Genomic DNA, 7,613 nt, shown 5'->3' with positions numbered 1-7,613 from the left:
CAACTTCCATTAGCAAAGTAATGTTTTAAGATGTCATATTTCTTCTGACAAATTCTTAGTCAATAATTGCATTACTCTTTGATGTAAATTGTCTATGTTTTCTAAAATCCCGACTTCCTTTTGGACTAGAAGAGTGCTGAGGTAGTTAATACTCTATATTTACATAAAGGTGTATAAAGAAATTAAAATTCAAACAGGAAAAAGCCAGACCTTATCACCTCACAGTCCCCAAGGGTCATCTGCTAGGTATTTTTGAGCACGAGTTCTTAAAGCTCAAATTAAGATGGTAAAACCAACTGATGTATTATGGACATCTGGTATATTTGATAACATTTACATACCACAATTTTACATCTCTACTATACTATCATTTAAATAAACTGTTTTGAATGACTGTATCAGATATATTAAAGCAGATTGATAAAAACTTGTGTACAATTGGGGAGACAAGATTAACAGCCTATAGCAAGAAAGTTAGTCTCTGGATACAATCTGTTCACAGCAAAGAAGAATCTTCACTCATCTCTGCCTCTGCACACTATCCAGAAGCCAACATGAATTATCCTCACCCGAATATGCAACCCCGCCTGTCTTTCTCACTCTTTTTTTTTTCTTTCTTTCTTGACTCTNAAGACAGTATGGTATTGGCACAAAAACAGACACATAGACCAATGGGGAGGACTCATTTCTAATGGTGCTTGTGTTACCCTCTTTTGGGGGCTGCTCTAGAACGATCTTTCTTTTGGTGACTAATGTGATCACAGCTATCTATTGCCAGTCATCCTTTCCAGACTGACTGGTTTCTTCTGGATGCTCTTCCCCATGCTGTCCCTGCCCCAGACCAGATTCCCATAGTACAAGGACCTCTGGAGTCCGGCAGGGAGCCCTTGCAACCACGCCATCCCCCAGATAGCTCCTTGCTGGCTCCAGAGGACTTAGTTTCCTCATCTTGCTCCTGTGCCCCACAGCCTGGAACACACACGTAAGAGGATGCCAGGGATAATTGGACATGAATGGTATGCTCCAAATTTTCCACCGCAGCTCAACAGTATTTTATGAGCCTTCCGATTTGTCAGGCTCACATTGTGGGGGTAGAAGGGGTGAGAAAGAAGTACCATAAAGACAAAGAGGGTGGCTTATCTAGCCCCTTGGGGTGGAGGGCATTTGTAAACATATATTCAAATTAGTTTTATTCAAATGAGGGAAATGGTTTTAATGTAAACATTTTAGCATGTAGAAAATACTCACATACAAAGGCTGTCAACAATGACTGTCAAAAGGACTTCCGAAATAGCCTAAGTCTGGAGATTTGGCATATTAAGTGTGTCTGTAACAGACCACAATTCACAGGTTAGACTGTAAAAAAAAGTTCTAACATACCCTACACAGTCATCAATGCCTTCACTGTATTACCCAGACTCAGAAGAAATAGTAAGTTATCAGGATGAAACTGAGAAAACTGACCTGGCAGAATTTTGCAGAAACTGGTTGGAAGAGGCTGGAAAGTTGTCTTACCTATGGATTATGAACACGAGACTCTTAACAAACAAAACTCTGGGACCTTCACCTAAAGAACTGAGAGGGCTCACAAGACTTCTGGTTACTGCCAATGGGGTAACATCAGTGTGCTAGATGATGCAGGGTTCTACCAGTAGGCAGTGCTGAGGAAGTGTATCCATGCGCTTCAACTGCAAGTGCAGGAAGCCTAGGTGACCAGGTTCATTTATATAATGGTTCATTAGTCCATGATATCACTTCAACTTTCCTGTAGAGACCTAGGAGTTCTGCAGGTTACTGATACTAATCAGGGACTCAGGCAACTCAGCCAGGAAGACAGTGGCTCAACTGTTTAGCACGTTCTAACTGCACTCAATGTTCCCTCAAGGCCAGGGATGGGTAATCTGCTTCCTGCCTGAACTTCAGACGTGTGATGATAACCTGCAAAGGAAGGTCTTGGGTGCTGTCCCAAACTTCCTTTGAAAGGCACTCTAACCACAGGTTGCTAGTGGGTAGAATTCAGTGCACTGTTCTAGAATTAGCCAATGATTGCCCCAAACTGCTCTGAGTTCCATCCTACAACCATGGATGGACCTGAGAATACCTCCATGCAGACAGCATTCAATCCACTTGTCTCCAAAAAGGTCTCATCTCTGGCTTTAAAATTGTTCCAACTTAGATTTTTATTTTGTTTTCTCCTTAAAAAAAAAAAAAAGCTTTTGCCTTCAACAAGGTTTGGCTTTGCTGGTCTTCGAACCAGGTCCTAATACCAAAGCCTCACTAATACTGATAAACACCCTTCTGTCAAAAACTGACTTGACCACTTTGACGGGAATGAATTCCACAATTGAAACCCATCACAGAGGTGGAGGAGGATTATATACCCTTTCTCCCTGCGAACAAGACTGTGTCCAGCTCTCCCATGGTGCACTGCAACAGGGCATGTCTGTGAGCAAACACCCCCTGGCTAAACTTTCTGGTCTGGGCACCAAGAAGGAATCAAAAGATAAAGATGACTCACTGCTGAAGACAAAGACTGACCCCTCCTTGAGAAGAACAGGCCATACCTAACAGCCCCTGCTATACATTTGTCTATGGGAACATAAAAGTGAACCAAACATCCTCTCTCCATCTTTCTTATCAATGTGCAAAAAAATTTTTTTTCCTAAAAACTGGATCTGCTCCCACGTGCCACAAGCCCCTGGAGAGCGAAGTAGCACCAGGGCCTTTCACCTGGGTTGGCAGGTGTGACGGCTGGGAGAGAGAAGAGTTAAAAGAGCTTTCTTCACTGTTCAGGGTATGGCCTGAGTCTAAACGCCTATACCTGCTCATCCTGAGCGCGCTAGATTAGAAGCCACGAGAAAAATATGGTAATCTTGGGTTATCGTGCTACCCAGTGATGGAACTGTAACTTGGGGAGCCGTGTTTTTATGAATACTCTACATTACACTAAATAGATAGCCCTTTCAGGGTGTAAAGCCACTCACGGACAGGTGAAATGTGTGACTTCAAGAAAAACAGAATTGTACGGGAATACTTAAGCAATCCTACATAAGAAATGGGGCTTAAAAGGATGTCTCATAAGCCCTCTAACTTGTATAGTAAATGAAAATGGCACAGGGTGCATTTAAAATAGGTTGGGAAGGAAATCCAGAGAGGTAGTGGACCCTAGGGAGGTCTACATTTCGTATCTGAAATGTCGCCACGGAGGCAACAGAGAACAGTTATAATGGCAGAGTCCTATACGCCTCAAATTCCGTTTATTAAACCTGCTCTTTTTTCCTCTCCCTTATAGTCAGCATTAAGCATCTCAGACTTGCTCTTTTGTTTGACCCCAACCAAAGGAATTCCACTGCTCAGTGCTGAGAATTTGGCTTGTAGAAAGAATCTCGATAAAAGGAGAAAACATATTCCCTCTTCCTTTACAGCTACAGAAGAGTAGACACTTCTTCCTTCACAAAGTGATTTCTGATAAGGTGGCAAACTGGGAATAATCACACAGATGTGCATCTTAGTCTGTTCTCCAGTGTGGAGACTGCCATAAAATATACAACCTCCCCTGTTTTCTAACTTGTTAACAAAGATTTTAGACAGCTGTGTGATGGCTTCAGCGACTATGGTGAGGAGCTCTAAAATGCAACCTTTGACCTCTAAAAAGGCTGTTTTCTAACTGGCTGCCATACGTCTTACTTGATAATTTGTCCTGGTCATAATATTTAAAGTGGGATCCATGATTTTTAAAAAAGTAATAAGTAGGGGCGCCTGGGTGGCTTAGTCGGTTGAGCGTCCGACTTTCGCTTGGGTCATGATCTCGCGGTTCGTGGGTTCGGGCCCCGCGTCGGGCTCTGTGCTGACTGCCAGCTCAGAGCCTGGAGCCTGTTTCAGTCTGTGACTCCCTCTCTCTCTGACCCTCCCCTGCTCATGCTGTCTCTCTCTCCTAGAAATAAAAAAAAAAAAAAGTAATAAGTACATATAAGGCTTTCTTTAGTTTTTGATTGGCCAGAGAACTTGATGTCCTCTTTTCCCTTCATGCATGCTTTCATACATAAAGCATAAATAAATAACATATATTCTGTGTTCAAAGTTCGAGTCTTTGTCTTATTTAAAGTATCATACCCAAATTCAGCTGGTGGATAAACAGGCACAAAAAGCATGAGACAAACTCATCTGCTAAAGAATAAAAGAGAGAAACTATTTTTACAAGGGTTTTTTTTTTTTAGGCACACGCATACATTAATTCAGAATTGTTTCTCCCTCTAATTTCTTCCTCAACCAGAGAGGTCAGACGCTGGTTTAATTCAATCAACCTCGTTACTAATACGCTCCAGCTCCACCTAAATTGTTGCGCAGGGAACATTCGCTGGGTCCGCTGGTATCCACAGGAAGCTCTGCTCTGCTCCTTGGCCACAGGGTCCTAGCCCCACCAACCCACTTAATCCATGGATCCTTATTAACAGCCAATAGGCTCTTCTTTATTATGGGTAGGTTATCATTCCGTTTGACAGAGTATCATTCCAAGGATTGGCTTAGCACAAATAGGACACACCTTTTTCTTTTTCAAACACAAAGCTCAAATTCACCTAATCTTTCCAGTACATTCTAATTCTATTTCTCCTCAGCTGTGTTTTACCTTCATCTGCCAACACATATTTAAAAACAACACAGACATGCTGGAAGAATGTCCAGTGCCACTTCCTGTAGGTGGATATGACTGGATTTTTTTGCTGTGAAATTTGAGTCATGTTTGAGTAATGAAATAAACATGAACTAAAATGCAGAGCAAGCACAAGAATCAGCCCTTAATCAGTATCTTTTAAAACATAATTTCAGCTAAGAAAATCTATTCACCTTCACAACCCGCTGACTCGTACAAGAATGACTGACATCATCCTGTTTTTTAAAAAGAGCTTTAAGAAAAAAACTAAAACTCTTCTGTTTGTCTTCATAGAAATGGGTAATTTTCCTAATTAAATGTTTATTACAGAAAATAAAAGCCGAAGAAATACAAATCACGTATAATTACAAAGAGTCTTCTAAAAATCTTTTGAATGTGAGAATGCCTTATTACCTATAAAGCCCCATACACAGGTTAAAGTAGGACCTCAATCGCCTCTGATACCAGGCTGGCCTCCACCCCAGTACAAATCTTAACAAGGGCTCAGGGCCATTCTAGGGAGTCCTTAGGCCCACAGCTACAGAAGCCAGCATAAAAAGATTAAAAAAAGAGCCACAAAGCCCTTCAATCCACTGCCTCTGGAATCCCTAGACATCCCCCCCACCCCAGGCGGCCTCTCCCACACCCCATGTGGTATCTCCTAGCAGCCACTCCTGCCCAACAATCTGGAAACTCTGCAGGTGAAGGAGCAGCCCCTTCTTTCCACAGCTGGAGGTTCTAATCATAAGCAACTTCGGCTTTTATGTCCAGGTGAAATCTGTCTTCCTATAACTACGCCTCAGCCACTTCTGTACTTGGGAATTACTCTAAATAGAACATACAATCCCTTTGCTGCACGACACACCTTAAATATCTGAAGACAATTAGGACACATTCACTTCTCTGCCCAAACCTCCCTGCAGGTTTAAACATCAAAGCTGAAGATGTGAAAACTGATGTCATTAAGGCAGCCCCTACCTAACTAGTCTGGAATGTCCATCTGAACCCAACATTTATTGCAGCCTTGGCGTGTGAAGCACATAAAGGCTCCTAGTCGATGACCTTTAAGGATATCCAATTCAGTACATCTAATTAATCTTAGTTCAAAAAATGTGTGCCCACCGTGTATCAGGAACTTTTTATGGCTGACCTTGTTCCGGGTAGAAGAAAAAGGCCCGTATCTTGTCAGAAATATGAGAAAATGCTTTATAAGCGTTTCTTAAAAGCATCAACATTGTTAACATCAGTATTGTTGCAAATGCCCTGTGCCACTTAAGTAATGACATTACAATGAATTTATCCAACAAACTGCAGGTGAAAAAGTTAAGAACCCAAATGATCTTCTGTTGCCAGTAAAAGGATTCATTTGTGGTTTTTTAAAATATTTTCCAAGAGACCTGTTATATTGATATATTTATACATACTACAATAAAAATCTAATACACACAAATAGTTTTGTATTTTGGTTTGTAAATATAAACTAAATTTACTGAGTAATTATAACATGATGCAGAGAAACAACACTATTTTAAGGTCTTTCAGTAGTGTGTACAAGCCCACATATACACACTTTGTAGATCTCACGAGTCTCAAAACCTTTTCCAAAAAATATTTCTCTTAAGATGAACATTTAGCCAAAAGAAATACAAAAATTCAAAACATTTTTGGGGGAGAGAAGTCACTTTAAATGTTAGCACCTTTTCCCTTACAATTCAACAGCAAGAAAAATGCAGACAAATTCTTGACGGTGTAAAAAAAAAAAAAAGCCCCCATTTAAGAAAACAAAAACGATGCTCTTTATGTAAATCTCAAGCCTAAAAATGTTAAAAAAAAAAAAAAGAACCCAGCAATTCTAGCTTTAACACTCTTACAGGTAGCTTTCTGGAAATGCGTAGTAAGGTACCGCGGTCGCCGAGCTTGTATTTTGCAACAAAACCTATGACTGCAACCCGAATTACGGAGCACGATTATGTCTTCTCTTAGATCACCTCATTTTCATTATTGGACTAGATCACACTATCAAAGCTTGAAATTAAATAATACAGGGCAGCAGGTACACGTAAGTTAGATCAACTGGAGTAACTCACTGTAGCCGACGGCAGCTCTGTAGTCAAGCCTGGAGCTCAGCTGCACATTTGCATTATGCTCAATTTCATGAAGTACGAGCAAATTGTTATTTAGGGTAATCTAAAAACCCACATCAAGGCTGCAGCAAAGGGCTGTGAGGCAGACTACTTACGTAAAGGGTTATCGGGACGAGAGACCATGTAAGTTATCAGGGAGGGTCTCCAACGTCCACAGTGTGGTCAAACGCACTGAACAAGGCGAAGCGGATCAGCCCGCCGCCTCCCCACGGCACCCCAGACAAAGCAGGGCCGGGCCCTCGGGCGCTCCCGGTGCACCTGCAATGCGGATCCCTCACCCCCCAATCCCACCCCGGGCCTGGCAGGGGCATGCCCCGGGCCGCCCGCTCCCGCCCCCGGCGGACTGGCTTGGCCGCGCGGTGCCGACGCTCCGCAGCCTGGCCTGGAGCCCGGGCCGGGCATCCCCCTCCCTACAACGCGCTGGAAGACGCCGCAGGCAGCCGGCGCGGGGGTCGCGGNCCGGCGAGCCCCGGGGGGGAAACGGCAGGACCCCCCTCCCCCTGCAGGGAGGGCTTTTCAAACAGTCTAAATAAATCCCTGTCCGGACAGGTGCCCCCGCCCCGCGTCGGCGCCCGCAGAGCCTCCCCAGAGGTACTGCCAGGTGAGCGGGGCTGGACTCGGTCACNTGGGCGCCGGGGTGCGCGGCGAGGGCTGGGCAGCGGCAGGGGCGAGGCCGGGCGGAGGCCCCGCGGGAGCCGGACTCCCGAGCCGGGCTCCATTGTTGTTAGAGCCGAGGGAAGGGGGAGCGAGACGGCTTTAGAAGCCCGTGGAGCCGCGCCTTGGAGCCTTTCCAGGCGGGTCCCCGGAGAGGCGGTAAT

Source organism: Crocuta crocuta, unplaced genomic scaffold (genome assembly GCF_008692635.1).
Source record: "Crocuta crocuta isolate KB4526 unplaced genomic scaffold, BGI_CrCroc_1.0 scaffold29, whole genome shotgun sequence".
Taxonomy (NCBI): domain Eukaryota; kingdom Metazoa; phylum Chordata; class Mammalia; order Carnivora; family Hyaenidae; genus Crocuta; species Crocuta crocuta.
The sequence above is the reverse complement of the archived record's forward strand: the minus strand, read 5'-3'. Positions refer to the sequence as shown.